The sequence below is a fragment of the Pristiophorus japonicus genome, chromosome 13, assembly GCF_044704955.1.
Source record: "Pristiophorus japonicus isolate sPriJap1 chromosome 13, sPriJap1.hap1, whole genome shotgun sequence".
Lineage (NCBI taxonomy): Eukaryota > Metazoa > Chordata > Chondrichthyes > Pristiophoridae > Pristiophorus > Pristiophorus japonicus.
The window spans coordinates 107,203,679-107,227,387 of record NC_091989.1 but is presented as its reverse complement, the minus strand read 5'-3'; the positions used below and the strand labels follow the sequence as shown (position 1 = coordinate 107,227,387).

Genomic DNA, 23,709 nt, shown 5'->3' with positions numbered 1-23,709 from the left:
CTGCACATGCGCTGTACAATGTATAAAAACAGCACATGGGGACTGTGTGGATCACCATTGGAAATCCAGAGGTGGATTTGCAGCAGGAAATACAGCTTCGACCATGAGATGGCTGCAAAGGTGAAGGGACTTAATTGTGAGTAGGTGGGAAGTTATTGAAAACAAGGGAAGCTTCGGTAAAAAGAAACTTAAACCCTCTGTACTCGCAAAAGTTTGGGACCAGGTCGCAGTCGAGTTTAATGGAATGTCCCTCACCCGAGAACCGGTGTGCAGCTGAAAAAGAAGTGGCAGGACCTCTGACAAGTAATGACTGTAAGTAATAAGTTATATTTACATTTATGTGGGTTTTTAAGCATTTATGTACTGCAGTATCATTTGTAAATGTGATCTGTGTGTGCGCGTGCACGTGTGTTCCGAAGGACCCTCTCTTTAAAAGTTCCATTTTCATCTTTGCAGAAGATGGTGTCACAGATCAACCGAGAACGGTCACAAACTGGAGGAGGTCTGCCAAGTAGGCTGCAACTAACAGCCGTGGAGCAGACGATAGCGTCAATGATTAAATGTCACAGGAGAAGACAAATAATCAATGTGGAAGCTGGTCCCAGTTTCCCAATAGAGGGTAAGCCCTGCAAATGGCAGAGTCTGGGTTGGCTAAATGTTACGTACTGCGTGTGCTGCCTACGCTTCTCCTTCCTCAATGCTGCTAACCTGCCATCTATCTTTTGTTTTGCAGAGGTTGAGCATCAGACGGAGACAGAAGGTGCACCTGAAGTTGAAGGAAAGAGTGTTCAGGAAACCGCCACTCCAGATATTCCAAATCAGGAGAATGATGGGACGCCAGAAGACATTGATGACGATGACATGGTTACCTTGGATTTGGAGATGATGAACCCCTTGAGCATTCCAAGCCCTCCCATGAGTGAGTCAAGTGATGTCTGGGGCTGCAGGTCCAGGTGTGTCGCAGCAAGCCACACCTGCGAGACATCAAAGGAGGGTGCACTGTAGACCTGATGCAGAAACAATGGATTTGGAGAACATAGGACATCTTGTGGGGATGAACGGGTAGAACATCGAACAATCGCGCTTGCTCCTGGAAGCCGTTGGTAGGGTGAAGGCAGTGTTAGGGGGACTATCATCAGGATACTTGAGCGAGGTCGTAGAGGCAATAGGAGTGGGGGAGAGGGGGCTAACCCAGGTTGTCATTGATGCGAGGAACACTTTCTGTTCTGCACCAAAATCAAGGGTTGATCCTGAGGCTGATAACCTGGGCCTTCTACAATGACACATTTTGGCTCTGTCCCTGTTGTAAACCAGCAGCAAGAAACACCACAACAGAAAAAATCCAGATTAAGGATGGGGTTAAGGGGGCCAAGGAAGCAGAAGTCTACAACTACGGGCACGCGCAGGGGTAGCGGCATCTACTGGGGCAGGATTGCCGCACAGTACTAAGGAGGAGGATTGATGGCTTGCTTGTTTGTTTTTTGGTTGGTCTGATTGATTGCTTTTTATAAAGTTTGTCACTGTATCATTAAATTTTCTAAAGGTACAAAGGTTTTAATATAAGTCATGTTAAGCTAATTACCACTGTGCTGTACAAATGTTTAATAAACTTATTTACTTTGGACTTTTAACCTGACTTCTGCACTTCATTTTTTAATGCAGCACTCAAACATATTATAGGATAAAGGGACGGACACAACATGTAAAATGGCCTCAACCCTTGGAACATATTAGTTTAAATGATGCAGGGGCAGGTTCCACTACTGAGGTGTTCATGGATCCTAACTTTTTCTGGGTCACTGATACATGCAACGCAGGACCATGGTGCATGTAATGTATTAGAAATCACTACTGCTTTCCCATGAGCCTGGAGTATCTTGCAGTCTTCTGCGTGTAGACCTTCGGCCTGGGTTAGCAGCGGGGTTGCGTGGGTGGAGGACCTTTGGCCAGGGGCTAGCAGTGGCTGCAGTCGAGGAGGAGAAACGGCAGAAGGCTGTCCTTGCTGCTCAGAGAGGAAATCTTCATTTTGCCAGCTTCTTTGCAAAACATGGTGGATGTCTTGGAAGATGTAGCCTGGTGGATACACTTTGAAGAATTTGGTTGATTTTGGGATCCGTAAACATCGATGGAAAAAGGTGAAAATTATTTTTTTTTATGGCCTGAATGCAGTTGAACATCGCAGGAGCAGCATTCTTGGTAGGTTTTTATTTAACATTTTTATTTTTATACTTTGTTACTGGTAATATAGTATTTTAAATCCTTCCGATCCCTGGCTCGAACGATGACATAGTTGAGCAGATGCCAGTGTTTGAAGCGAGGGTGTTGCCATGACAACTTGTATTTGTCCCTCTGGCGGAACAAGGTGTTAGTGATGATGAGGTCGTGTTCTAGGCATTTTGTCAGGAGCAGGGTGCCGCTGGAGTTGGTTTTCCTGGGTTTTGCTGGAGTGAGCAGATTATTTATGAGGCTATACGTTGGTGCCCCACAGACAGTGAGGAGGATCGCCCTTCATTTGGCAGCGCTCTCTTCCCCATCTAGCTCGTTGGCCACAAAGTATTGGTCGAGTCACTCCACAAAAGTTTCCCAATCATCTCCCTCCGAGAATTTCTCCAGGATGCCCACTGTTCTCTGCATCTTTGGGTTCACTATCTGTATCTCGTCGCCAGTTGTTATGTATGGAGAAAGAGTCAGACTGAACACTGTGAGCTTAAAGTAACGTGTGACCTTAGTCGTTTCTTTGCAGGTCTCCAGAGTGCCTCTCCAATCTGTGAGATCTCCTTAACTACTTGTGCTCCCAAAGGATTATGGGATCCCTTGGGACTCCAGGGGATGTGCCCTCTGGTGGATGTACAGAGTAAATACAAGTTTAGATATATAACAACACCGACCCTGGCATTGAAGTCGCTGAGGAGGATCAGATTGTCGTCCGTAGGGACAGTGATTGTTCAAGACTGGAGTAAAATCCCTCTTTGGCCTCATCTGTTGCGTCGAGTGTTGGGGCATACGCACTGATAACTGTGATGCACTGGTTCTGGGATAGGGTGAGTCGGAAAGTCATGAGACGTTCGCTAATCCTGCAGGGGAAGTCGCTGAGGTGGTTGACCAGCTCGTTCTTGATGGCGAAACCGACTCTGTGGAGGCAGTGCTCTTCCTCTGGTTTGCCTTTCGCATCACCCGCGCTATGACAGGAGCAGACGACTGCTGGATGGACCACCGCCTAATTCGTTGCATCATCAACATCAATATAGCCCCAAAGCGGCGACAGCAGCAGAAGCAGTGCCGCAAAAAAAAATCAACGCCGGGGCACTCAAAGGCACAGCTAAGAGAGCCCTATACAGCTAGCGCCTCACTGCTAACCTGGCGACCCTTGATGATCCCGAGATGCAGAATGCCCACAGCGCTTGGTCTGCCATGCAGGCCACCATAACCAGTGCCTGCAAAGAGACGCTCAGTCATTTAACCAGGAAACACCAGGACTGATTGGATGAGAATGACCAGCAGAATCAAGAGCTAATAAATCGCAAGCGCAGGGCATTTCTGAACCTAAAACAACCCAACTTGGGAGCAGCAAAGCAGTTTTACAGACAGCTTAAGGCCAAGGTCCAACAAAAAAGCCGCGACCTAAAGAATAGATGGTGGGTGGAGAAAGCACAGGAGATTCAGCAGCTGACCGACAGCCATGATGTGCAAGGATTCTTCACCGCAGTCAAGTCCACCTACGTCCCAAGCACCCGAGGCCCCACCTCACTGCGGGCCAAGAATGGGGAGACACTCATCAAGGTCACCGAGGCAGTCAGGCCCGCTGGAAGGAGCACTTCGAAGATCGCCGTAACCGAGACTCTGCCTTTGACACAAATGTTCTCGACTCCATCCCGCAGCATGCTACCCGCCACCATCTCAGCTAAACCCCAGCCCTGCACGAGGTAGAAAAGGCCATCCGTCAAGCTCAAGAACAACAAGGCATCGGGAGCGGATGAAATTCCCGCTGAGGCACTAAAGTATGGCGGAGAGGCACTATTGGCACGAATGCATGTCCTCGTCTCTCTCATCTAGAAGGAGTAGGGCATGCCAGGATATCTCAGAAATGCAGTAATCATGACCAGCTTTAAAAAAGGGGACAAGTCCGACTGCGACAACTACAGAGGAATTTCTCTGTCATCAGCCACTGGGAAGGTCATTACTAGAATCCTCCTCAACTGTCTTCTCCCTGTGGCTGAGGAGCACCTCCCAGAGTCACAGTGCGGATTCCGTCCACTATGTGGTACAACGGACATGATCTTCCCGGCGCGACAACTGCAAGAGAAATACAGGGATCAGCACCAATGATGGTATATGGCCTTCTTTGACCTTACAAAGGCCGTTGACACTTAACCTCAAGGGACTATGGAGCGTCCTCCTCCATTTCGGCTGCCCCCAAAAGTTTGTCGCCATCCTCCGCCTGCTCCACGACATGCAAGCCGTGATCCTGACCAACGGATCCACCACAGACCCAATCCACGTCAAGCAGGGCTGCGTCATCGCGCCAACCCTCTTCTCGATCTTCCTCACTGCAATGCTCCACCTCACACTCAACAAGCTCCCCGTTGGAGTGGAACTAATCTACAGAACCAGTGGGAACCGATTCAACCTTCGTCGTCTCCAGGCCAGATCCAAGACCATCCCATCCTCTGTCGTCGAGCTACAGTACGCAGACGACACTTGCGTCTGCGCACATTCAGAGGTTGAACTCTAAGTCATAGTCAAGATCTTCACTGAGGTATACGAAAGCATGGGCTTTACACTAAACATCCGTAAGACAAAGGTCCTCCACCAACCTGACCCCGCCACACAGCACTGTCCCCTAGTCATCAAGATCCATGTCGCGGCCCTGGAAAACTTTCCATACCCCGGGAGCCTATTATCAGCAAGGGCATACATCGAGGTTCAACACCGCCTCTAGTGCGCCAGCGCAGCCTTCAGCCACTGAGGAAGAGAGTGTTCAAAGATCAGGCCCTCAAATCTGGCATCAAGCTTATGGTTTACAGGGCTGTAGTGATACCCGTCCTCCTGTATGGCTTAGAGACATAGACCATGTACAGTAGACAACTCAAATCACTGGAGAAATACCACCAACGATGTCTCCACAAGGTCATACAAATCCCCTGGGAGGACAGACGCACCAACATTAACGTCCTCGACCAAGCCAACATCCCCAGCATTGATGCGAGCCCCAGGTGGGCAGAGGAAACATTTCAAGGACACCCTCAAAGCCTCCTTGATAAAATGCAACATCCCCACCGACACCTGGGAGTCCCTGGCCAAAGACTGCCCTAAGTGGAGGAAGAGCATCCGGGAGGGCGCTGAGCACCTTGCATCTCGTCGCCAAGAGCATGCAGAAAGCAAGCGCAGGCAGCGGAAGGAGCGTGCAGCAAACCAGACTCCCCACCCATCCTTTTCTTTAACGACTGTCTGTCCCAGTGACAGAGACTATAATTCCCGTATTGGACTGTTCAGTCACCTAAGAACTCACTTTTAGAGTGGAAGCAAGTCTTCCTCGATTCCAAGAGATTGCCTACGATGATGAGTATTTTAAATTGTGCTAATAGTTAAAGTTTTAATGAGAGAGTCCATTTGGCCGGGGATAGGAGCAGGCTCGGCTTTCTCCAACTGAAGGTAAGGTTTTTTCCTATGATGATTATGGCTATGTGGTGGGTTAAAAATTTTCATATGGTGTAAACTTGGCCTTAACCTCAGAAATGTCGCGGGAACCTTCTTCACAGGTACACCAGCGCCAGAATGTATGGCGCCAAACATTCTGGCACTGGTTATATATGCCAGCGGCCCAATACTGGGGATCTTTGAACTAGCCTTCGGCACCAAAAAACTCATTGGGCGCCAGAGTGCTGGGGAAAATTTAGGCCCATGTCCCAGACTCCTCCATCACCATCCCTGGTTATGTCCTGTCCCGCCGGCTGGACAGACCCACCAGAGGTGGCGACACAGTGGTATACAGTTGGGAGGGAGAGGTCCTGGGAGTCCTCAACATTGACTTCGGACCCAATGAAGTCTCATAGCTTCAGGTCACGCATGGGCAAGGAAACCTCCTGCTGATTACCACCTACCGCCCTCCTCAGCTGATGAATCAGTACTCCTCAATGTTGAACACCACTTGGAAGAAGCACTGAGGGTAGCAAGGGCACAGAATGTACTTCAATGTCCATCACCAAGAGTGGCTCAGTAGCACCACTGCTGACTGAGCCCTGAAGGACATGGCTACCAGACTGGGCTTGCAGCAGGCGGTGAGAGAACTAACACGAGGAGAAAACCTATCTTGACCTTGTCCTCACCAAACTTCCTGTCGCAAATGCAGCTGTCCATGACAGCATTGGTAGCAGTAACCACTGCACAGTCCTTGTGGACACAAAGTCCCATCTTCACACTGAAGACATCCTCCATCATGTTGCGCGGCACTACCACCATGCTAAATGGGATAGATTCAGATCAGAACTAGCATCTCAAAACTGGGCATCCATGAGGCGCTGTGAGTTATCAGCTGTAGCAGAATTGTATTCCACCACAATTTTTTAACTCGTGGCCTGGCATATCCCTCACTCTACCATTACCATCAAGCCAGGGGACCAATCCTGGTTCAATGAGGAGTGCAGAAGAACGGTCTAGGAGGAGCACCAGGCGTACCTAAAATGAAGTACAAACCCGGGGAAGCTGCAACAAAGGACTATATGCATGCTAAGCAGTGGAAGCAGCATGCTATAAACAGAGCTAAGCAATCCCACAATCAATAGATCACATCAAAACTCTGCAGTCCTGCCACGTCCAGTCGGGAATGGTGAAAGACTTGGATTTATGTAGCACGTTTCACGACCACTGGATGACTCAAAGCGCTTCACAGCCAATGAAGTACTTTTGAAGTGTAGTCACTGTTGTAATGTGGGAAACGGGGCAGCCAACTTGCGCAAAAGCAAGCTCCCACAAACAGCAATGTGATAATGACCAGATAATCTGTTTCTGTTATGTTGATTGAGGGATAAATATTGGCCAGGACACCGGGGATAACTCCCCTGCTCTTATTTGAAATAGTGCCATAGGATCTTTTAGATCCACCTAAGAGAGCTGAAGGGGCCTCGGTTTAACATCTCATCCGAAAGGCAACACCTCTGACAGTGCAGCACTCCCTCAGCACTGCACTGGAGTGTCAGTCTGGATTTTTGTGCTCAAGTCTCTGGAGTGGGACTTGAACCCACAACCTTCAGACTCAGAGGCGAGGGTGCTACCCACTGAGCCAGAATCGCAAATAGAATTCCGGAATTTAGGGCCGAAGCAGCTGAAGGCACAGCCACCAATGGAGTGATTATAATCAGGGATGCGCAAGAGTGCAGAATTTGAGGAGTACAGATAATCTCAATGTTGTGGGGCTGGAGGAGGTTACAGAGACATGGAGGGATTTGAAAACAAGGATGAGAATTTTAATATTGAGGCGTTGCCGGACCAGGAGCCATGTAAGTCAGCGAGCACAGGGGTGATAGGTGAACAGGACCTGGAGCGAGTTAGAATGGGCATGGACTACAGGCAATTTCCCAATCTGGAGGGATGTAGCATCTCCACAGTTAAACAAGTCCAGGAAACATGGCACCCATAGGAGTTAGATACAGGGTAAAAGCTCCCTCTACACTGTCCCATCAAACACTCCCAGGGCAGGTACAGCATGGGTTAGATACAGAGTAAAGCTCCCTCTACACTATCCCATTAAACACTCCCAGAGCAGGTACAAACGGTTTAGATTCAGAGTAAAGCTTCCTCTACACTGTCCCATCAAACACTCCCAGGGTAGGTACAGCATGGGTTAGATACAGAGTAAAGCTCCCTCTACACTATCCCATTAAACACTCCCAGAGCAAGTACAAACAGTTTAGATTTAGAGTAAAGCTTCCTCTACACTGTCCCATCAAACACTCCCAGGGTAGGTACAGCAATGGTTAGGTACAGAGTAAATCTCCCTCTACACTGTCCAATCAAACGTGACTCCAGGATGGTATGTTGCCTCCCTGGTGCCAGGATCACGGATGTCAGAGAGTGGCTGCAGAAAATTCTGAGGTGGGGGTGGGGGTGGGGCGGGAAGGGTGAACTGCCAGAGGTCATGGTCCATATCGGCACCAATGATATAGGAAGAGGGATGAGGTCCTGTGGGCAGATTTTAGGTAGCTAGGAGAGATTAAAAAGCAGGATGCAAAAAGTAGTAATCTCCGGATTACTCTCGGTGCCACGTGCTACTGCATACAGAAATAGGAGGATAGAACAGATGAATACGCGACTGGAGATATGGCACATGAGGGCTTTAGATTCCTGAGGCATTAGGACCATTTCTGGGGAAGATGGGACCTGTACAAGCCGGATGGGTTCCACCTCAACATAGAAACATAGAAAATAGGTGCAGGAATAGGCCATTCGGCCCTTCGAGCCTGCACTACCATTCAATAAGATCATGGCTGATCATTCACCTCAGTACCCTTTTCCCGCTTTCTCTCCATACCCCTTCATCCCTTTAGCCGTAAGGGCCATATCTAACTCCCTCTTGAATACATCCAATGAACTGGCATCAACAACTCTCTGCGGCAGGGAATTTCACAGGTTAACAACTCTCTGAGTGAAGAAGTTTCTCCTCATCTCAGTCCTAAATGGCCTAAGACTGTGTCCCCTGGTTCTGGACTTCCCCAATATCGGGAACATTCTTCCCGCATCTAACCTGTCCAGTCCCGTCAGAATCTTATACGTTTCTATGAGATCCCCTCTGATCCTTCTAAACTCCAGTGTATAAAGGCCCAGTTGATCCAGTCTCTCCTCATATGTCAGTACAGCCATCCCTGGAATCAGTCTGGCGAACCTTCGCTGCACTCCATCAATAGCAAGAACGTCCTTCCTCAGATTAGGAGACCAAAACTGAGCACAATATTCCTGGTGAGGCCTCACCAAGGCCCTGTACAATTGCAGTAAGACCTCCCTGCTCCTATACTCAAATCCCCTAGCTATGAAGGCCAACATGCCATTTGCCTTCTTCACCGCCTGCTGTACCTGCATGCCAACTTTCAATGACTGATGTACCATGACACCCAGGTCTCGTTGCACCTCCCCTTTTCCTAATCTGCCGCCATTCAGGTAATATTCTGCCTTCGTGTTTTTGCCACCAAAGTGGATAACCTCACATTTATCCACATCATACTGCATCTGCCATGCATTTGCCCACTCACCTAACCTGTCCAAGTCACCCTGCAGCCTCTTAGCATCCTCCTCACAGCTCACACCGCCACCCAGTTTAGTGTCATCTGCAAACTTGGAGATATTACACTCAATTCCTTCATCCAAATCATTGATGTATATTGTAAAGAGCTGGGGTCCCAGCACTGAGCCCTGCGGCTCTCCACTAGTCACTGCCTCCCATTCCGAAAAGGACCCGTTGATCCCAACTCTCTGCTTCCTGTCTGCCAGCCAATTCTCTATCCACGCCAGTACATTACCCCCAATATCATGTGCTTTGATTTTGCACACCAATCTCTTATGTGGGACCTTGTCAAAGGCCTTTTGAAAGTCCAAATACACCACATCCACTGGTTCTCCCTTGTCCACTCTACTAGTTACATCCTCAAAAAATTCCAGAAGATTTATCAAGCATGATATCCCTTTCATAAATCCATGCTGACTTGGACCGATCCTGTCACTGCTTTCCAAATGCGCTGCTATTTCATCCTTAATAATTGATTCCAACATTTTCCCCACTACTGATGTCAGGCTAACCGGTCTATAATTCCCCGTTTTCTCTCTCCCTCCATTTTTAAAAAGTGGCGTTACATTAGCTACCCTCCAGTCCATAGGAACTGATCCAGAGTTGATAGACTGTTGGAAAATGATCACCAATGCATCCGCTATTTCCAAGGCCACCTCCTTAAGTACTCTGGGATGCAGACAATCAGGCCCTGGGGATTTATCGGCCTTCAATCCCATCAATTTCCCCAACACAATTTCCTGCCTAATTAGGATATCCTGCAATTCCTCCTTCTCACGAGACCCTCGGTCCCCTAGTACATCCGGAAGGTTATTTCTGTCTTCCTTCGTGAAGACAGAACCAAAGTATTTGTTCAATTGGTCTGCCATTTCTATGTTCCCCATTATAAATTCACCTGAGTCCGACTGCAAGGGACCTACGTTTGTCTTCACTAATCTTTTTCTCTTCACATATCTATAGAAACTTTTACAGTCAGTTTTTATGTTCCTGGTAAGCTTCCTCTCGTACTCTATTTTCCCCCTCCTAATTAAACCCTAATTAAACCCTTTGTCCTCCTCTGCTGAATTCTAAATTTCTCCCAGTCCTCTGGTTTGCTGCTTTTTCTGACTAATTTATATGCCTCTTCCTTGGATCTAACACTATCCTTAATTTCCCTTGTTAGCCACGGTTGAGCCACCTTCCCTGTTTTATTTTTACTTCAGACAGGGATGTACAATTGTTGAAGTTCATCCATGTGATCTATAAATGTTTGCCATTGCCTATCCACCGTCAACCCTTTAAGTATCATTTGCCAGTCTATTCTAGCCAATTCACGCCTCATGCCGTCGAAGTTAGCTTTCCTTAAGTTCAGGACCCTAGTTTCTGACTTAACTGTGTCACTCTCCATCTTAATAAAGAATTCTACCATATTATGGTCACTCTTCCGCAAAGGGGCCTCGCACAACAAGATTGCTAATTAGTCCCTTCTCATTACACATCACCCAGTATAGGATGGCCAGCTCTCTAGTTGTTTCCTCGACATATTGGTCAAGAAAACCATCCCTAATACACTCCAGGAAATCCTCCTCCACCACATTGCTACCAGTTTGGTTAGCCCAATCTATATGTAGATTAAAGTCGCCTATGATAACTGCTGTACCTTTATTGCATACATCCCTTATTTCTTGTTTGATGCTGTCCCCAACCTCACTACTACTGTTTGGTGGCCTGTACACAACTCCCACCAGCGTTTTCTGCCCTTTGGTATCCCGCAGCTCCACCCATACCGATTCCACATCATCCAAACCAATGTCCTTCCTTACTATTGCATTAATTTCCTCTTTAACCAGCAATGCTGCCCCGCCTCCTTTTCCTTTCTGTCTATCCTTCCTAAATGTTGAATACTCCTGGATGTTGAATTCCCAGCCTTGGTCACCGTGGAGCCATGACTCCGTGATGCCAACTACATCATATCCATTAACTGCTATCTGCGCAGTTAATTCGTCTACCTTATTCCGAATATTCCATGCATTGAGGCACAGAGCCTTCAGGCTTGTCTTTTTAACACACTTTGCCCCTTTAGAATTTTGCTGTAATGTGGCCCTTTTTGTTTTTTGCCTTGGGTTTCTCTGCCCTCCACTTTTACTGTTCTCCTTTCTATCTTTTGCCTCTGTCTCCCTTTTATTTCCCTCTGCCTCCCTGCATAGGTTCCCATCCCCTTGCCATATTAGTTTAACTCCTCCCCAACAGCACCAGCAAACACTCCCCTTAGGACAACGGTTCCGGTCCTGCCCAGGTGCACACCATCTGGTTTGTACTGGTCCCACCTCCCCCAAAACCAGTTCCAATGTCCCAGGAAATTGAATCCCTCCCTTCTGCACCACTCCTCAAGCCACGTATTCATCTGAGCTATCCTGTGATTCCTACTCTGGCTAGCACGTGGCACTGGTAGCAATCCTGAGATTACTACTTTTGAGGTCCTACTTTTTAATTTAGCTCTTAGCTCCCTAAATTCGTCTCGTAGGACCTCATCCCGTTTTTTACCTATATCGTTGGTACCTATATGCACCACGACAACTGGCTGTTCACCCTCCCTTTTCAGGATGACTTGCACCCGCTCCGAAACATCCTTGACCCTTGCACCAGGAAGGCAACATACCATCCTGGAGTCTTGGTTGCGGCCGCAGAAATGTCTATCTATTCCCCTTACAATTGAATCCCCTATCACTATCGCTCTCCCACTCTTTTTCCTCCCTCCTGTGCAGCAGAGTCACCCACGGTACCATGAACTTGACTGCTGCTGCCCTCCCCTGAGGAGTCATCCCCCTCAACAGTACCCAAAGCGGTTGATCTGTTTTGCAGGGGGATGACCACAGGGGACCCCTGCACTACCTTCCTTGCACTGCTTTTCCTGTTGGTCACCCGTTCCCTATCTGGCTGTGTACCCTTTACCTGCGGTGTGACCAACTCGCTAAACGTGCTATACACGTCATTCTCAGCATCGTGGATGCTCCAGAGTGAATCCACCTGCAGCTCCAGTGCCGCAATGCAGTCTGTCAGGATCTGCAGGCGGATGCACTTCCCGCACACGTAGTTGTCGGGGACACCGGAAGCGTCCCTGAGTTCCCACATAGTACAGGAGGAGCATAACACGTGTCCGAGCTCTCCTGCTATGACTTAACCCTTGGATTAAGAGCCGGGACCAATATCCTCACGGTGGGGGTGGGGGGGGGGGGGGGTACGGCCGGGGGGTGGCGGGGTGCGGGAGGAGGTTGCTCGTGCTGTTGGGGAGGGTTTAAACTAGCTTGGTGGGGGATGGGAATCTGAGAGCGTTGTCAGAAGGGAGAGAGGCCAAGCTGGAAAAAGGCAGAAAATTAGTAAGCAACTTTGGAAGGCAGAGGAAACAAAGGCTAGAAAATAAACAAGGCAGTTTGACAATGCTAAATGGTATATACTTTATATACCAGCCCCCTGGGGAGGCGTGATTGGCAGAGAGGGGGTAGGGAAAACCAACTCCAGCGGTACCCTACTCCTGACAAAATGCCAAGAACATGAACTTGTCATCACCAACACATTGTTCCGCCACAGGGACAAATACAAGGCATCGTGGCAACACCCTCGCTCCAAACACTGGCATCTGCTCGACTATGTCATGTCCGAGCCAAGGATCGCAAGGATGTGAGCATCACCCACGCCATGACAGGAGCTGACGACTGCTGGACAGACCACCGCCTAATCCGATCCATCATTGACATCAAGATAACCCAGAGCGGAGGGGGCAGCAGAAGCAGTGCCGCAAAAAAGTCAATGCTGGGGCACTATACAGTCAGCACCTCACAGCTAACCTGGCGTGCCTTGATGACCCAAGATGCAGAATGCCCACAGCACTTGGTCTGCCCTCCAGACCTCCATAACCAGTGCCTGCAAAGAGACGCTTGGTCACTCAACCAGAAAACACTAGGATTGGTTGATGAGAATGATCAGGAGATCCAAGAGCTAATAGATCGCAAGCGCAGGGCATTTCAGAGCCTTAAGCAACAATCCAACTCGGGAGCAGCAAAGCAGCATTACAGACGGCTCATGGCTGAGGTCCAACAAAAAACCCGGGATCTAAAGAACAGGTGGTGGATGGAGAAAGCACAGGAGATACAGCAGCTGGCCGACAGCCATGATCTGCGAGGATTCTTCATCGCAGTCAAGGCCACCTATGGTCCAAACATCCAAGGCCCCCACCCCAATCCTGGCCAAGAACGGGGAAACACTTATCAAGGACACCGATACAGTCAGGGCCTGCTGGAAGGAGCACTTCGAAGATCTCCTCAATCGAGACTCTGCCTTTGACTAGAGTGTTCTCGCCTCCATCCCGCAGCTTGCTACCCGCCATCGCCTCAGTAAAACCCCAACACTGCACGAAGTAGGAAAAGCCATAAGATAACTTAAGAACAACAAGGCTGTGGGAGTGGATGGAATCCCTGCTGATGCACTGAAGTATGTCGGAGAGGCACTGTTGGCGCGAATACATGATCTCATCTCTCTCATCTGGAAGAAGGAGAGTATGTCGGGAGATCTCAGACATGCAGTGATCGTGGCCATCTTTAAAAAAGGGGACAGGTCCGACTGCGGCAACTACAGCCAGCTATCAACCACTGGGAAAGTCGTCGCTAGAGTCCTCCTCAACCGTCTTCTCCCTGTGGCCAAGGAGCTCCTCCCGGAATCACAATGCGAATTTCGTCCCCTACGGGGCACAACGGACGGGATTTTTGCAGCACGATAGCTGCAGGAAAAATGCAGGGAGCAGCGCCAGCCCCTTGTAAGGCCTTCTTCGACCTTACAAAGGCCTTTGACACTGTCAACCACGAGGGTCTATGGATCACCCTCCTCCGTTTCAGATCCTCCGTCTGCTACATGACGACATGCAAGCCGTGATCCTTACCAACGGATTTATTACAGACCCAATCCACGTTCGGGCCGGGGTCAAACAGGGCTGCATCATCGCCCCAACCCTCTTCTCAATCTTCCTTGCTGCCATGCTCCACCTCACAGTCAACAAGCTCCCCGTTGGAGTGGAACTAAACTACAGAACCAGTGGGAACAAGTTCAATCTTCGCCGTCTCCAGGCCAGGTCCACGACCACCCCAAACTTTGCCGTCGAGCTACAGAACGCGGACGACGCCTGCGTCTGCGCACATAGAGAGGCTGAACTCCAGGACATAGTCAACGTATTTACTGAGGCGTACAAAAGCAAGGGCCTTATGCTAAACATCCGTAAGACAAAGGTCCTCCACCAGCCTGTCCTCGCCACACAGCACTGCCCCCAGTCATCAAGATCCACGGCGCGGCCCTGGACAATGTGGACCATTTCCCATACCTTGGGAGCCTTTTATCAACGAGGGCAGACATTGATGACGAGATTCAACATCGCCTCCAGCGGCTGCCTGAGGAAATGAGAGCTTGAAGACCAGGCCCTCAAAACTGCTACCAAGCTCATGGTCTTTAGGGCTGTAGTAATACCCACCCTCCTGTATGGCTGCCCTCAAAACTACCACCAAGCTCATGGTCTACAGGGCTGCAGTAATACCCACCCTTCTGTATGGCTCAGAGACATGGACCATGTACAGTAGACACCTCAAGTTGCTGGAGAAAAACCACCAATGATGTCTCCGCAAGATCCTACAAATCCCCTGGGAGGACAGACGCACCAACATTAACGTCCTCGACCAGGCCAACATCCCCAGCATTGAAGCACTGACCACACTTGATCAGCTCCGCTGGGCAGGCCACATTGTCCACATGCCAGACACGAGACTCCCAAAGCAAGCGCTCTACTCGGAACTCTTTCACGGCAAATGAACCAAATTGGGCAGAGGAAACGTTACAAGGACACCCTCAAAGCCTCCCTGATAAAGTGCAACATCCCCACTGACACCTGGGAATCCTTGGCCAAAGACCGCCCTAAGTGGAGGAAGTGCATCCGGGAGGGCGCTGGGCACCTCGAGTCTCATCGCCGAGAGCATGCAGAAATCAAGCGCAGGCAGCGGAAAGAGCATGCAGCAAACCTGTCCCACCCACCCTTTCGCTCAACGACTATCTGTCCCACCTGTGACAGGGACCGTGTTTCTCGTATTGGACTGTTCAGCCACCTAAGGACTCATAGTGATTCCAAGGGACTGCCTATGATGATGATACTTTAATGCAAGGTGTCCAGGAAATAAGGCAGATTAGCTAAGGGCACTGATAGACATGTGGGATTATGATATTATAGCCATTACAGAGACATGGCTGAAAGAAGGGCAGGAATGGCAGCTCAACATTCCTGGTTACAGGGTTTTCAGTTGAGATAGAGAGGGGGTTAAAAAAGGAGGGGGAGTCGCAGTAATGATTAAAGAAACAATTACAGCTGTGAGGAGGGATAACATGTTAGCAGGATCATCATATGAGGCCATGTGGGTTGAACTAAAGAACAAAAAAGGGGTAATCACTCTGCTGGGAGTGTACCATAGACCCCCGAATAGTCCAAGGGAGATAGAAGAGCAAATTTGTAGGCAAATTTTTAACAAAAAAATTGGTGGTGGACAATTAAACAACTAACGGGGGGAGGAGGTGCCATGAATATCCTCATTCTCAATGATGGCGGAGCCCAGCACGCAAGTGCAAAAGACAGGGCTCAAACGTTTGCAACCAGCTTCAGCTAGAAGTGCCGAGTGGATGATCCATATCGGCCTCCTCCTAAGGTCCCCACCATCACAAAAGCCAGTCTTCAGCCAATTCAATTCACTCCACATGGTATCAAGAAGCGGCTGAGCGCACTGGATATAGCAAATGCTATGGGCCCTGACAACATCCCGGCTGCCGTGCTGAAGACTTGTGTTCCAGAACTAGCCGCGTCTCTAGCCAAGGTGTTCCAGTACAGCTACAACACTGGCATCTACCCTACAATGTGGAAAACTACCCAGGTGTGTCCTGTCCACAAAAAGCAGGACAAATCCAATCCGGCCAATTACCACCTCATCAGTCTACTCTCAATCATGGACAGTGCTATCAAGCGGTACTTACTCACCAATAACCTGACCACCGTGCTCAGTTTGGATTCCGCCAGGACCAATTGGCTCCAGACCTCATTAAGCCTTGGTACAAACATAGACAAAAGAGCTGATTTCCAGAAGCAAGGTGAGAGTGACTGCACTTGACATTAACGCAGCATTTGACCAAGTGTAGCATCAAGGAGCCCTCATAAAATTGAAGTCAATGGGAATCAGGGGGAAAACTCTCCACTGGCTGGAGTCATACCTAGCACAAAGGAAGATAGTTGTGGTTGTTGGAGGTCAATCATCCCAGCCCCAGGACATCGCTGCAAGCATTCCTCAGGGCAGTGTCCTAGGCCCAACTATCTTCAGGTGCTTCAGCAATGCCCTTCCCTCCATCATAAGGTCAGACATGGGGATATTCGCTGATAATTGCAGTGTTCAGTTGAAACAGAAACATAGAAAATAGGTGCAGGAGTAGGCCATTCGGCCCTATGAGCCTGCACCACCATTCAATAAGACCATGGCTGATCATTCCCTCAGTGCCCCTTTCCCGCTTTCTCTCCATATTCCTTGATCCCTTTAGCCGTAAGAAACATAGAAACATAGAAAATAGGTGCAGGAGTAGGCCATTCAGTCTTTCGAGCCTGCACCGCCATTCAATAAGATCATGGCTGATCATTCCTTCAGTACCCCTTTCCTACTTTTTCTCCATACCCCTTGATCCCCTTAACCGTAAGGGCCATATCTAACTCCCTTTTGAATATATCCAATGAACTGGCATCAACAACTCTCTGCGACAGGGAATTCCACAGGTCAACAACTCTCTGAGTGAAGAAGTTTCTCCTCATCTCAGTCCTAAATGGCCTACCCCTTATCCTAAGACTATGTCCCGTAGTTCTGGACTTTCCCAATATTGAGAACATTCTTCCCGCATCTAACCTGTCCAGTCCCGTCAGAATCTTATATGTTTCTATGAGATCCCCTCTCATCCTTCTAAACGCCAGTGAATAAAGGCCCAGTTGATCCAGTCTCTCCTCATATGTCAGCCCAGCCATTCCTGGAATCAGTCTGATGAACCTTCGCTGCACTCCCTCAATAGCAAGAACGTCCTTCCTCAGACTAGGAGACCAAAACTGAACACAATATTCCAGGTGAGACCTCCCTGCTCCTATATTCAAATCCCCTAGCTATGAAGGCCAACTTACCATTTGCCTTCTTTACCATCTGCTGTACCTGCGTGCCCACTTTCAGTGATTGATGAACCATGATACCCAGGTTTCGTTGCACCTCTCCTTTTTCTAGTCTGCCGCCATTCAGATAATATTCTGCCTTCGTGTTTTTGCCCACAAAATGGATAACCTCACATTTATCCACATTATACTGCATCTGCCATGCATTTTCCCACTCACCTAATCTGTCCAAGTCACCCTGCAGCCTCTTAGCGTCCTCCTCACAGCTCACACTGCCACCCAGTTTAGTATCATCCGCAAACTTGGAGATATTACACTCTATTCCTTCATCCAAATCGTTAATGTATATTGTAAAGAGCTGGGGTCCCAGCACTGAGCCCTGCGGCACCCCACTAGTCACTGCCTGCCATTCTGAAAAGGACCCGTTGATCCCGACCCTCTGCTTCCTGTCTGCCAACCAGTTCTCTATCCATGTCAGTACATTACCCCCAATACCATGCGCTTTGATTTTGTACACCAATCTCTTGTGCGGGACCTTGTCAAAAGCCTTTTGAAAGTCCAAATACAGCACATCCACTGGTTCTCCCTTGTCCACTCTACTAGTTACATCCTCAAAAAATTCCAGAAGATTTGTCAAGCATGATTTCCCCTTCATAAATCCATGCTGACTCGGTCCGATCCTGTCACTGCTTTCCAAATGCACTGCTATTTCATCCTTAATGATTGATTCCAACATTTTCCCCACTACTGATGTCAGGCTAACCGGTCTATAATTACCCGCTTTCTCTCTCCCTCCTTTTTTAAAAAGTGGCGTTACATTAGCTACCCTCCAGTCCATAGGAACTGATCCAGAGTTGATAGATTGCTGGAAAATGATCACCAATGCATCCACTATTTCTAGGGCCACTTCCTTACGTACTCTGGGATGCAGACTATCAGGACCCGGGGATTTATTGGCCTTTAATCCCATCAATTTCTCTAACACAATTTCCTGCCTAATAAGGATATCTTTCAGTTCCTCATTCTCACTAGACTCACTGTCCCCTAGTACATTCGGAACGTTATTTGTATCTTCCTTTGTGAAGACAGAACCGAAGTATTGGTTCAATTGGTCTGCCATTTCTTTGTTCCCCATTATAAATTCACCTGAATCCGACTGCAAGGGACCTACGTTTGTCTTTACTAATCTTTTTCTCTTCACATATTTATAGAAGCTTTTGTAGTTAGTTTTTATGTTTCCTGCAAGCTTCCTCTCATACTCTATTTTCCACTTCTTAATTAAACCCTTAGTCCTCCTCTGTTGAATTCTAAATTTCTCCCAGTCCTCGGGTTTGTTGCTTTTTCTGGCTAAATAATATGCCTCTTCCTTGGTTTTAACACGATCCTTAATTTCCCTTGTTAGCCATAGTTGAGCCACCTTCCCAGTTTTATTTTTACTTCAGACAGGGATGTACAATTGCTGAAGTTCATCCATGTGATCTTTAAATGTTTGCCATTGCTTATCCACCGTCAACCCTTTAAGTATCCTCTGCCAGTCTATTCTAGCCAATTCACACCTCATACCGTCGAAGTTACCTTTCCTTAAGTTCAGGACCTTAGTTTCCGAATTAACTTTGTCACTCTCCATCTTTATAAGGAATTCTACCATATTATGGTCACTTTTCCCCAAAGGGCCTCGCACAACAAGATTGCTAATTAGTCCCTTCTCATTACACATAACCCAGTCTAGAATGGCCAGCTCCCTGGTTGGTTCCTCGACATATTGGTCCAGAAAACCATCCCTAATACACTCCAGGAAATCCTCCTCCACCTCATTGCTGCCAGTTAGGTTAGCCCAATCTATATGTAGATTAAAGTCGTCCATGATTACTGCCGTACCTTTATTGCACACATCCCTTATTTCTTGTTTGATGCTGTCCCCAACCTCACTACTACTATTTGGTGGTCTATACATAACTCCCACTAGCATTTTCTGCCCTTTGGAATGCCGCAGCTCCACCCATACCAATTCCACATCATCCAGGCTCATGTCCTTCCTTACAATTGCATTGATTTCCTCTTTAACCAGCAACACCACCCACGCCTCCTTTTCCTTTCTGTCTATCCTTCCTAAATGCTGAATACCCTTGGATGTTGAGTTCCCAGCCTTGGTCATCCTGGAGCCATATCTCCATGATGCCAATCACATCGTATCCGTTAACTGCTATCTGCGCAGTTAACTCATCCACCTTATTCCGAATACTCCTCGCATTGAGGCACAGAGCCTTCAGGCTTGTCTTTTTAACATACTTTGCCCCTTTTGAATCTTGCTGTAATGTGGCCCTTTTTGCTTTTTGCCTTGGGTTTCCTCTGCCCTCCACTTTTACTATTCTCCTTTCTATCTTTTGCTTCCGCCCCTCTTCTATTTCCCCCTGTCTCCCTGCATAGGTTTCCATCCCCCTGCCATATTAGTTTAACTCCTCCCCAACAGCACTAGCAAACACTCCCCCTAGGACATTGGTCCTGCCCAGGTGCAGACCATCCGGTTTGTACTGGTCCCACCTCCCCCAGAACCGGTTCCAATGTCCCAGGAATTTGAATCCCTCCCTTCTGCACCATTTCTCAAGCCACATTTTCATCTGAGCTGTCCTGCGATTCCTACTCTGACTAGCACGTGGCACTGGTAGCAATCCTGAGATTACTACTTTTGAGGTCCTACTTTTTAATTTAACTCCTAGCTCCCTAAATTCGTCTCGTAAGACCTCATCCCGTTTTTTACCTATATCGTTGGTACCTATATGCATCACGACAACTGGCTGTTCACCCTCCCTTTTCAGAATGTCCTGCACCCGCTCCGAGACATCCTTGACCCTTGCACCAGAGAGGGCCATATCTAACTCCCTCTTGAATATATCCAATGAACTGGCATCAACAACTCTCTGCGGCAGGGAATTCCACAGGTTAACAACTCTCTGAGTGAAGAAGTTTCTCCTCATCTCAGTCCTAAATGGCCTACCCCTTATCCTAAGACTGTATCCCCTGGTTCTGGACTTCCCCAACATCGGGAACATTCTTCCCACATCTAACCTGTCCAGTCCCGTCAGAATCTTGTACGTTTCTATGAGATCCCCTCTCATCTTTCTAAACTCCAGTGTATAAAGGCCCAGTTGATCCAGTCTCTCCTCATATGTCAGTCCCGCCATCCCTGGAATCAGTCTGGTGAACCTTCGCTGCACTCCCTCAATAGCAAGAACGTCCTTCCTCAGATTAGGAGAACAAAACTGAACACAATATTCCAGGTGAGGTCTCACCAAGGACCTGTACAACTGCAGTAAGACCTCCCTGCTCCTATACTCAAATCCCATAGCTATGAAGGCCAACATACCATTTGCCTTCTTCATCGCCTGCTGTACCTGCATGCCAACTTTCAATGACTGATGAACCATGACACCCAGGTCTCGTTGCACCTCCCCTTTTCCTAATCTGCCGCCATTCAGATAATAATCTGCCTTCGTGTTTTTGCCCCCAAAGTGGATAGCCTCACATTTATCCACATTATACTGCATCTGTCATGCATTTGCCCACTCACCTAACCTGTCCAAGTCACCCTGCAGCCTCTTAGCGTCCTCCTCACAGCTCACACCGCCACACAGTTTAGTGAATTTGCAACTCCTCAGAAAATGGAGCATTCCATGCCTGAATGCAGCAAGAGCTGGACGACATTCAGGCTTGGGCTGATAAGTGGTAAGTAACATCCAAGCGCCAGGCAATGACAATCTCCAACAAGCGAGAGTCTAACCACCTCCCCTTGATATTCAACAGCATCACCATTGCCGAATCCCCCACCATCATCATCTTGGGGGTCACCATTGACCAGAAATTTAACTGGACCAGCCACATAAATACTGTGACTTCAAGAGCAGGTCAGAGGCTGAGTATTCTGTGGTGTCTCACCTCCTGACTCCCCAAATTCTTTCCACCATTTACAAGGCACAAGTCAGCCACTTGCCTGGATGAGTGCAACTTCAACAATATTTAAGGAGCTCGACACCATCCAGGACAAAGCAGCCTGCTTGACTGGCACTCCACCAACCACCTTCAACATTCACTCCCTGCACACCAGCGCAACGTGGCTGCAGTGTGTACCATCTGTAAGATGCACTGCAGCAACTTGCCACAGCTTTTTCGGCAGCACCTCCCAAACCCGTGACCACTACCATCCAGAAGGACGAGGCAGCAGGCGCACGGGAACACTATCACCTGCAAGTTCCCCTCCAAGTTATACACCATCATGACTTGGAAATATGTTGCTGTTCCTTCATCGTCGCTGGATCAAAATCCTGGAACTCCCTCGCTAACAGCACTGTGGGAGTACCTTCACCACAAGTTCTGCAGCGGTTCAAGAAAGTGGCTCACCATCACCTTCTCAAGGGCAGTTAGGGATGGGCATAAATGCTGGCTTTGACAGCGATGCCCACATCCCATAACAATTTTTTTTTAAACTGCCATCTTTTTCATTTTAAGGATAATACCTTCAAATCTGAAAGATCCCATACAAGACAACCACCTCTACCTCGTTTGTAAGTATATTTAGTATCAAGCTGAACGAATGATGGGTGCAGCCCCTGAATCCACAATTAATTTGGCTGCGTCTCACGCCTTCAGCGTACTGTCAATCTCATCAAGTTTGCCAGAGATTGGTCCATTCCATCATCCAGTTCCCTTGAGTACAGACTGTGAGGTACAAGCCTCGATTGCAGGACTGTGGGATATGATTTCTAATCAACGACGAGCTAACGTGGGAGCCATTTTAACTGTGTCTGTAATTGACGAGTGTATTTCTGATTCCAGACCCCATCCAGCCGTCCATAAATAACACAGGCGCCACCATCGCAGCAGCAGCATCACCCCCCGCCCCGCTCCCTGATCTATCAGGACATATTAACATCTCGATGTATGTTTGGCCATAATGGCAGCCAGAGCCTGCCCTTTACCTGGCGGTCGGTTGCGTCGTTAGCCGCTCGCGCTCGGTGCCGCGCGCGTGCTGAAGCCGCTGCGGCTCGAGCGCAGTCCTGTCGCACTTCGCAGCGGCGGCGCCAAGAGAGGAGGAGGAGGGGAGAGGGAGGGCGTCACGGCGTGAGGAGAAGGAGAGGGGCGCAAGGGTGTGAGACAGGGTAAAGTTTGGGAAAGGGAAGCTGGCAGGGGTAAGCGAAGTGAAAAAGTGATGGTGCTTCGCAAAGGGTGGAGAGGATGGAGGTGATGAGCAAACGAACGAAAGGAGATACCTTCCCAAGGTAACATCCAGCTCTGTATATCATACCACAAATTATTTGAAAATGTACAGAATGTAATTCATATTTGGTCAGTGTTGCCAGTCCAGCTTGCTGTTTGGAGGTGCCATTGTGTGAATAATGCATTTTGCCACTTCAGATAAAAATCTGATGATTTAAGTACATAATTCTGCATTTATTCATTCTTTGGCAAGAGAAAATATTACCAATTCTCTTTTTGTGATTGTCTCATGAAATGTCATTTCAATGATGAAAAGAGTGTTTGAAGACCAGACCCTCAAAACTGCCACCAAACTTATGGCCTCCAAAGCTCGAGTAATACCTTCCTTCCTGTATGGCTCAGAGACATGGACCATGTACCGTAGACACCTCAAATTGCTGGAGAAATATCACCAACGATGTTTCCGCAAGATCCGACAAATCCCCTGGGAGGACAGGCGCAGCAACATCAGCATCCTCGTCTTGGCTAACATCCCCAGCATTGAAGCACTGACCACACTCGATCAGCTCCGCTGGGCAGGCCACATAGTCCGCATGCCAGACACGAGACTCCCAAAGCAAGCGCTCTACTCGGAACTCCTTCACGGCAAACGAGCCAAAGGTGGGCAGCGGAAACGATACAAGAACATCCCCAAAGCCTTCCTGATAAAGTGCAACATCCCCACAGACACCTGGAAGTCCCTGGCCCAAGACCGCCCTAAATGGAGGAAGTGCATCCGAGAGGGCGCTGAGCACTTTGAGTCTCAACGCCGAGAGCATGCAGAAATCAAGCGCAGACAGCGGAAAGAGCGTGTGGCAAACCAGTCCCACCCACCCTTTCCCTCAACGACTATCTGTCCCACCTGTGACAGGGACTGTGGCTCTCGTATTGGACTGTTCGGCCACCAAAGAACTCACTTCAGGAATGGAAACAAGTCTTCCTCGATTCCAAGGGACTGCCTGTGATGATGATGATGATGATATAAAATGTG

The 23,709-nt window shown here is 48.5% G+C and overlaps 1 protein-coding gene across 1 annotated transcript in view; it reads right to left on the bottom strand.

The window, feature by feature from the left end:
- Nucleotides 1-22,531, bottom strand: part of LOC139278745 (Y+L amino acid transporter 2-like) — a 121,979-nt gene extending 99,448 nt beyond the window's left edge. Inside the window, exon 1 of the mRNA XM_070897838.1 lies at nucleotides 22,442-22,531. The gene's annotated coding sequence lies outside the window, so the exon portion shown is untranslated. The remainder of the gene's footprint in view (nucleotides 1-22,441) is intronic.
- Nucleotides 22,532-23,709: the final 1,178 nt, after the last annotated feature.